This window comes from Jaculus jaculus, chromosome 8 (genome assembly GCF_020740685.1).
Source record: "Jaculus jaculus isolate mJacJac1 chromosome 8, mJacJac1.mat.Y.cur, whole genome shotgun sequence".
Taxonomy (NCBI): Eukaryota; Metazoa; Chordata; class Mammalia; order Rodentia; family Dipodidae; genus Jaculus; species Jaculus jaculus.
The window spans coordinates 81,462,076-81,471,880 of NC_059109.1; positions in this window are offsets into that span (position 1 = coordinate 81,462,076).

Below are 9,805 nucleotides of genomic sequence, written 5' to 3' on the forward strand. Positions count from 1 at the left end.
ATAAATGACAGCCTCGGCATCTTGGCTCCCTGACCCTCACCTCTATCTCCAGGAGTGGTAAAGGGAGGAGCAGACAAATGAAAAGAACGACCCATAGTTGTCACCCAGCCACAGCGTTTTCTGTACACTCTGTAAGGATTTGTTTCTTGGCCTGTCTCACTTTTTTATCTGTTGTAGTTGTTCCTTGCTCTGGAAATACTGGATGCTCCTTCAGCTTCTGGTATGAATATAACTTGTTAAGAGCCTGAAATTATACCAATGACCTCAGAAGTCTCTCTCCATCAAGATTCCTGTGCCCCCACCTTCAGAGTTGCTCAAGAAGGACTGAGTGGGGCTGAAGAGATGGCACAGCAGTTCTTGCTCACAAACCCTAACATCCCCAGTTCAATTCCCCAGTAGCAAAGTCTGGCACACAAAGTGGTATGTGTGTCTGAAGTTTCTTTGCAGTGGCAGGAGGCCCAGATGCACCCATACTCATTCCTTCTCTCTCCCTCCCTCCACCCCCCCTCTCCCTTTTTCTGTCTCTTTGCCTATCATAAATAAATAAGTAAACTAACTTTTAAAAAAAGGACTGAGAAACCAACATATGCTCCAACAAGCCTTAGAAACTATTCATAACTCACACTCCAAAGAGTACAAGAACCACATTGCTTCCATCAAAATTCTCCTGGCCTTTTCCTGAACCTACACCATAAATTACTTAGTAATGAGCTCTTTGCTGTGGGTTAGTGCAGCAGCCTTGTGATGCTGCTTGCCTACGTTATCCTGTGAGTGTGTTACTTGCATGAAACTAGATCTCTTTATTGTGCTGGTTTACAAGTGACACTTGATGTTTTGTAAGCAGATACCCATAGCTAATTATATATATATAATTGGAGAGATAAATTAACAAACTAGCCCAAGAAGCTTCCATTGATAAGGGTTTTTGTAATACCCTGTAATACTTAGTTAATATTGTTATTTGGTTGCTTTTGTATTGGATTTTATTTCTTTGAATTACATCCATGAAAGAAAATGAGTATAGAGCTTACTGTCCTTAGATTTGTTTGCTTGTTTGGTTGTTTGGTTGGTTGGTTGGTTAGATTTTAGAGGTAGGGTCTCACTCTAGCCCAGGCTGACCTGGAATTCACTATGTAGTCTCAGAGTGGCCTTGAACTCAAAGCAATCTTCCTACCTCTGCTTTCCAAGTGCTAGGATTAAAGGTGTGCAACACCACGCCAGCTATCCTGAGTTTTATTACTAATGATGTTCACCATCCTGATAACATGCCTCTAGTTTTATTACTTAACCAGGCAATGTTTATTTCTGTTGAGTTTTATTAAGAAAAAATTGAAACTGGGCATGGTGGCGCACGCCTTTAATCCCAGCACTCAGGAGGCAGAGGTAGGAGGATTGCCATGAGTTCAAGGCCACCCTGAGATGACAGAGTTAATTCCAGGTCAGCCTGGACCAGAGTGAGACCCTACCTCGAAAAACCAAAAAAAGAAAACGAAAAAAGAAAAAATTGAAGAAAAGGAAGATGTCATGAAAGGTTCAAAGGCATTTTTGTGCTAATTTTGTTTATCTATTCTAAAGTGAGATTATTTTTCTGAAAACTTGCAAAAGTGTGAAATTAAGAAGCTTCATATTACATTGCATTGAAATCACTAGGAAGAAAAGTATCTCAATGAGACAAATTCAAGGGAAAAGAAGAGAAAGAATCTTATAACCATCCTGTCAGGAGAGAAGACATTTAAAACAGAGACACTTGGACTATCAGACTATTATAATGATGGACCCAAAAGATCATTTCACAGGAATCTCACACTAGGAGAAGCTGAAACCCTGGTGCCAGCCAGAGGAGGAATTTACCTTCCAGGAAGAGATTTCACACGGTTCTGGCAACTAGAAGAGACTGGGACCGAGACAACGAAAGTGTGTGTGACCACACCTTGCCAAGACCACACAGTAACACATACCTACCTCTTGCCTTCTATGTAAGCCTAAGCATAACCCTCCTATCAGTACCCCAGACACGGACTTGGGGATCACTAAACTCTTTTATTTGTTCCTTTTCCCAACATGATCATGTTGAATAAGTCTCCTTTCTCAGTTTTCCAGTATTACTTATCTTTAATTGGTCTATTGGAGATTGGTGGCTGAGTCTAGGTTGATAGAGTTACAGGGCCCCAGATTTACCCTAAAAACTCCAATAACTTTTTTTTTTTTTGCCTTTTAAAAGATATTTTATTTATTTATTTGAGAGAGAAAGAGAGAGAATTGGCATGTCAGGGCCTCTTGCCACTGCACATGAACTCCACATGAATGCACCACCTGTGCATCTGGCTTACATGGGTACTAGGGAATCAAACCTAGGTCCTTGGGCTTTGCAAGAAGCATCTTAACTGCTAATCCATCTCTCCACCCCCCCCCCCACCTTTTTTTTGGCTTTTTGAGGTAAGGTCTTGCTCTAGCCCAGGCTGATGTGGAATTCACTGAGATTGGCCTCCAATGCACAGCAATCCTCCTACCTCTGCATCCCAAGTGCTGTGCCACCATGCCCAGCTTAACAATATATTTTAAATAAATTGTTTATTTTATTTTATTTATTTGAGAGAGAGAGAGAGATTGGGCACCCCAGGGCCTCTAACCACTGCAAATTAACTCCAGTGCATGCACCACCTTGTGCATCTGACTTACATGGGTACTGGGGAATGGAACCTCAATCCTTAGACTTAACAGGCAAGCATTTTGACCACTAAGCTATCTCTCCAGCCTGAAAAATTTTAATTAATTTATTTTTGTATGTGTGTGTGTGTGTGTGTGTGTGTGAGAGAGAGAGGGGGGGGGGACAGAGAGAGTGAGCAAGTGAGCGCATGGATGTGCCAGGGCCTGTTACCAATGTTAACAAACTCCAGAATTATGTGCTTTGTGCATAATCTGGCTATGTGTGAGTACTGAGGAATCAAACACAAGCTGCCAGGCTTTGAAAGAATGATCATTTAACTGCCAAGCCATCTTTCTAGCCCCAACAATGGTTTTTGCATGTCAGATGTGGTAGTTTGAATCAGATGTCCCACATAAACTCTTATGTTTAGAATTCTTTGTCCCCAGCTAATGGCAATTTGGGAGTGGAGCCTTGCTGGAGAAGGTGTGTTGCTGGGAGTGGACCATAAGGTTTATTAGCCCCTAGCATGACAGTGTTAGTTTGGCTCACTCTCTTCTACCTTCTGTGGCAAGGAGATGATGTCCAGCCACTGCTCATACTATGTTTTCCCCTGCCATCATAACCTTGTCTTTGCAGGCAAGTGTCTTAACCTCTAAGCCAACTCTCCAGCCCTATAATGAAACTTTAAAATGCTGAATAAGGAAACTGGGGGAGACACTAGAAAATGAAAATACCTCCATGCTTATGTACTATAAGAATCAATACTATGAAAGTAGCTACTTTGCCAAAACAAGTTACAGATTTGAGGCACTGACCATCAAAATACCAACACTGCTGGGCATCGTGGCTCACACCATTAATCCCAGCATTCAGGAGGCCAAGGTAGGAGGATTGGTATGATTTTGAGGTGACAATGCAACTACATAGTGAATTCCAGGTCAGCCTGGGTTACAGTGAGACCTTACCTTGAAAAACAAAATAAACAATAAATAAAATAAAGTACCAACATCATTCTGTTTTGTAATGTATAATTTGATTATTGACACCTTCTGTCCTTACAGACAATAAACCATGATAATTCCCTCCCCTCCCCCACTTCCCCCTTCACAACTCCACTCTCCATCATTTTCTTCCTCCATTAGTCTCTCTTTTAGTTTGATGTCATTGTCTTTTTCTCCTATTATGAGGGTCTTGTGAAGGTATTGTGAGGCACTCCAAGGTCATAGATAATGCAGGCCAATTTCTGTCTGGACAGTTGCATTGTAAGGAGTTGTACCCTTCCTTTGGCTCTTACATTCATTCCACCACCTCTTCCGCAATGAACCCTGAGCCTTGGAGGGTGTGATAGAGATATTTTAGTGCTGGACACTCCTCCATCCCTTCTTCTCAGCAACATGTTGCCTTTTGGGTCATCCCAGTAGTTACCACCATATGAAAAGAGAAGCTTCTCTAACCAAAGTGAAAGTAGCCTTAATATATGAGTATGAACATTAAGTGTAGTACTTACTGGGCAGTTTTGTGAGCATAATATATGAATTTACCAGACAAGAGCAGGCTTTATACTCCTAAGGCTCATTACCTCCCCTGCCATAGGCTTTTGATCAGGTTTTCAGCACCAGACATTTATTCCCTCTCATAGAGCAGGCCTCCAGTCCAATAAGAGAGCAGTTGGTTTCCCCCATAACAGATATGCCACTATTGTACCTGTTCGGTCATTTGGTGTGGGGAGCCACGCTGGCTTCGTCAGGCTTTGCTGTGTCAGCTTGTTTACTGCTTTTGTATCCTAATCGTTTGCACATGAGCATATGACGTTCTCCTAACCTGGCTGCTCACCTATCCCGATTGGGTGATGCAAAGTTGTCTGATGAGACTTAAGCCAATCAGACAGCGTTTCACATCCACATGACCACAAGTATATAAGCTTGGCGCTCCGTAGGGTCGGGGTCCTTCTCTCTTTCAGCTTGGAGCTCCCAATAAAGTGTGCTTGAGAAGAATCCTGTTGTTGTCGTTCTTCCTGCTGGCGGGAGGGGCGCAACAAGTGGTGCCGAAACCCGGGACTTGTCAACAAACGGCCAGTTGAGAGGACCCCTGAGGATACTTCCGAGGGAGGATTCAGAACTCAACACACGGAGCGGCGGTACCGGTAAGTTCCCCTGGATGTGCTATATGCTAAGTTTTGGCTTGTAACTGATCTGTAAGTCTGATATACATAAGTTAGTTGATCGGCTCAAACGTATATAAGGTTGCAGAATGGGACACCACCATTCCACCTTTTTGGAGCCGCTAGGTAGGGAGGTCAAACGTTGTGAAGAGGTGATCAGGGAAGGTCAACGCATATTAGCACATCATCAAGATAGCATGTCAGAGTCTAAAGAAAATAAAAGGGGAAAACAAAAAAAGGTTAAAATAAAAAGAGAACCTAGGTTTCAGACAGAACAGAATAAAAGTGTACAGAATAAAAGTGAAACGCAAAAGAGAAGGCCAAATTCAGGTCCGAAGCTATATCCAGATTTGACGGAACTTGCAAATTTATATATAGAAAGTTCTAGTGAATCTGAGGGAGGAGGAGCTGTTTGTGTTTTTCCACAGGGCCAAGCTGATCCTATCTGGGTGCCAGAGCGGTTGACTCGAATTGTACGTCATGAGAAGACAAGGAATGACAACCTTCTTACTACTACTATTCCAGATTGTACAGCTGAATGGAACTCATCTGTAGCCAATCTCCTTGGGAGATTTTAATTCTTGGCTATCTTCTGCATTTTCCTTCTTTAAGGAATGGGTGGGGGTGGCTATGTTTGGAGCAGCCCTTCTGTGTGGTATGGTGTTCTGTCTCTGGCTTATTTGTCGAATCAGACGACAACGTCAGCAGAATAACGTAAAGATTGTTCAGGCACTTATGGCTTTGGATCAAGGAGCATCTCCACAAGTGTGGCTGGCGAGCCTGCGAGATGGTTAGTTCCACCCTGCCTACTGTAAGGCCTTTACACAACAAGTGACCTTGTTGTCATTGCACCTTGGAAGGCTTACATCCATGCATGAGCAGCCTTTGCACCCCGAAGGGATTTTTCCCATTATACTCGGGAAGGTGCTTAAGCAGGCTTTTGGTCTTGGGCTCTACCCTCGATCGGACTGGCCATCATGAGGGCTGGTCCTGGATCGGGTATCCTGAGGTTCAAAACAATTTTTATAAGGGGGAACTGTGGGGAGCCGCGCTGGCTTCGTCAGGCTTTGCTGCGTCAGCTTGTTTACTGCTTTTGTATCCTAATCATTTGCACATGAGCATATGACGTTATCCTAACATGGCTGCTCACCTATCCCGATTGGGTGATGCAAAGTCGTCTGATGAGACTTAAGCCAATCAGACAACGTTTCACATCCACATGACCACAAGTATATAAGCTTGGCACTCCATAGGGTCGGGGTCCTTCTCTCTTTCAGTTTGGAGCTCCCAATAAAGTGTGCTTGAGAAGAATCCTGTTGTTGTCGTTCTTCCTGCTGGCGGGAGGGGCGCAACAATTTGGCCTGTCTGGCCAAACTTGAGGCTTCCAGTGTCCATTGTTTTCACATCTGATAACTTCTGTCTCCTACAGGACTGCATGTAGTGCAGCTTTTTCCAGCTTTCAATTGGCTGCTCTACAGGGAGGAGGTTTTAACCTCAGTCCTAGCTTGATTTCGCAGTGACCTTGCCACCCAGGCATGTGAAGTCTTCAGCAATAGGGTCTTACCATCTATACTTAAGGGAAACCAAGAGCCTTGGCAATAGTCTGCAATGTTTTGGTGGCAACAGAGACCTCCCTGGCCAACAACTCACTGGAAGGTATCCCATCCCTGGCACTGAAAATTTTCTAGTAATAATCTATGGCTTCTTAATGCGCCATTATCCAGAAAAGTAGGCTTTCATATGCCTTATTCAGAATATCTTGAGTTTTAATTGATCCTCCCCCTACCCTTCTTTTACTCAATCTCTTCCCCTGGCCTCACTTAGGCCATTCCACTCCCTGTAATATGTTCTTCTTCGTACATATATACAATACTATTCCCTAAAGTCCTTTTCTCTCCCTTATAGCCTTTTTCTAGCTTACTGGCCTTTGCTACTGATTTTTGGTTACAGCTCAAACACAAGTCTAAACATTTGTAGCTAGTATCCACATATGAGAGAGAACATGTGATATTTGGCTTTCTGGGCCTAGGTTACCTCACTTAGTATAATCCTTTCCAGACCCATCCATTTCCCTGTAAATTTCATTTTTTTAACTGTTGAATAGAACTCCATTGTGTAAATGTACCACACCTTTATTATCCACTCACATGTTGAGGTACATCTAGGCTGGTTCCATTTCTTAGCTATTGTGAATAGAGAAGCAATAAACATAGTTATGCAAGTATCTCTAAAATAGTGAGAAGAGTCATTAGGATATATGCCTAGGGAGGAGGTTTTAACCTCAGTCCTGGCTTTATTTCGCAGTGACCTTGCCACCCAGTCATGTGAAATCTTCAGCAATAGGGTCTTACCATCTTTACTTATGGGAAACCAAGGCCATGAATTTGTGTATGCTCTGTAGTTTTTCTTGTTGCTGATTTGTAATTTAATCCCATTGTAGTCAGCTAAAGTAAAAAGGATTATTTCAATTTTCCTGTATTTGTTAAGATTTGTTTTGTGTCCTAATATATGGTCTATTTTGGAGAATGTTTCATGGGCTGCTTAGAAAAATGTATAATCTGTAGCATTTGGATGGAATGTTCTATAGGTATTTGTTTATTTTTTTCCAGGATGACCCACCAATTGATGAGAGTAGGGTATTAAAGTCACCCACTACAGTTGTGTTTAGTGTTATCTGTGACCTTAAGTCTAATGGTGTTTATTTGATGAAATTGGGACCCCCAGGTTAGATGCATATATGCTTAGGATTGTAATGTCATACTGTTGGAGTGTTCCTTTAATCAATATAACATGACCTTCTTTATCTTTCCTTACTAATGATGGTTTGAAGTCTATCCTGTCAGATATTAGCATGGCAACCTTTGCTTATTTCCTAGGCCCATTTTCTTGAAATACCATTTTCTATCCTTTCATCCTAAGACAGCGTCTACCTTTTATTTAGAGATGAGTTTCCTAGAGACAACAAACAGCAGGATCCTGCCTTTTAACCCAGTCTGCAAGCCTGTGTCTTTTGGTTGGGGCATTGAGGCCATTGATGTTAAGAGTTATTGGGATGGAGGGATGGCTTAGTGGTTAAGGTGTTTGCCTACAAAGCCAAAGGATGCTGGTTCCATTCCCCAGGTCCCACATTAGCCAGATGCACAAGGGAGCAAACAAGTCTAGAGTTCGTTTACAGTGGCTGGAGGCCCTGGCATGCCCATTCTCTCTCTCTCTCTCTCTCCCTCTTTCTCTGCCAAATAAATAAATAAATAATATATTAAAAGAGAGTTATTATTGAAAGGTATGTGTTTATTCTCACCATTCTTCTTATTTTGTAGTGCTTCCTGATTTTCCTTAATTCTCTTGTTATAACTGTTATTTGAGTATGGTTTACTTTTTCCTGTATCCTCATGTGCGGGCTTTGCTTTCTCTTCAGCATGAAGGATTCCTTCTGTAGAGCTGGCTTAGTTGTCATAAATTCCTTTAGCCTGTCTTTTTTGTGGAATGTTCTTATTTCTCCTTCCATTTGGATAGATAGTTTTGTGGGATAAAACAATCTTGATTGACAGTTGTTATCTTTCAGAGCTTGGGATACATCATTCCAAGCCCTTCTGGCTTTTAAATTTTGTGTTGAGTAATCTGCTGTGATCCTGATGGGCTTGCCTTTACAGGCAACTTTCTTTTTTTCTCTGACTGCTATTAATATATTTTTCATTTGTTTCTGTGTTTAGTACTTTAATTATAACATGGCAAGGAGAAGTTCTTTCCAGGTTCTGTCTGTTTGGTGTTCTAAAAGCTTCCTGTATTTGCATAGGCATTTCCTTCCCAATTTGGGAAAAATTTTTATTCTGTGATTCTGTTGAAAATGCCTACTATGGGGCTGGGGAAATGGCTTGGCGGTTAAGGCGTTTGCCTGTGAAGCCTAAGGGCCCTGGTTCAACTCCCCAGGACCCATGTAAACCAGATGCACAGAGGGCACATGTATCTGAAGTTCATTTGCAGTGGCTGGAGACCCTGGCATACCTATTCTGTCTTTCTCTCTGCCTCTTCCTCTGTCTCTCTCAAATAAATAAATAAATAAATAAATATTTTTTTAAAAAGAAAATGCCTACTATGCCTTTGGATTGAAATTCTTCTTGTACTATAAGTTGAGTTCTTATGTTTTATCTTTTCATAGTGTCTTGAATATTTATTAGCTTATTAGCTCTTTGTTGGACTGTATTAGATCTGCCACCTGGTCTTTTAGTTTAGATATTCTGTTCTCTCCTTCATCCATTCTGCTGGAAAGTCTTTGCAGAGTTTTTTATTTGACTAACTGTTTTTCAGTGCTAGAATTTCTGCCTGGCTTTTCTTCAGTATTTCTATCTTTTTATTCATGTCTTCTAATGACCTCCTTATTTCATTAAACTGGTTTCTTTTCTTTTGGAATTCCTTCAGGGGTTTGTTTTCATCTTTGATTGCCTCTTTGATTTCTCTGACTATAGATAAAAAAAAAATTTTGAAATCTTTTTCAGGCATTTCATCTAAAAGTCTCATTTGGGGGTCATTTCTGATGGATGTATAATTTTTGACATGGTTGTATTGTCTTGATTCTTTGTGTTTCTTGTATTATAATGTAGTGATTTTTGTATCTTGAGTTAATTTGATGCTTGGGTTTTCTAATTATCTGCAGTGCTCTTAGGCTTGGAAATCCAACTTTATATACCTTCAAGGTAGGAGTTTAAGGTGCCAAGTGTAGCTTTTGTACTCTAACACAATGACAGAAGTAATCCTAGGTTTTGAGTTTGCCTGCTATTCAAGTATTCTAGTGGTCTGGGTGGAGAAATTTACTGGCAAAATTCTAAAATTCAACTAAGCAATATACACATTCAATGAAAACCAGCACAGAGTATGCAAATGTGGGGACTGAAACAGATAACCTTATAAAGCTAAAATCCCTAAGAGCGTATATTGCCCTAAACTCTTAATCCTGACTGCTGGGAGGTTGAGATTTCTGAAATGGGTTGCAGGTCAGCCTG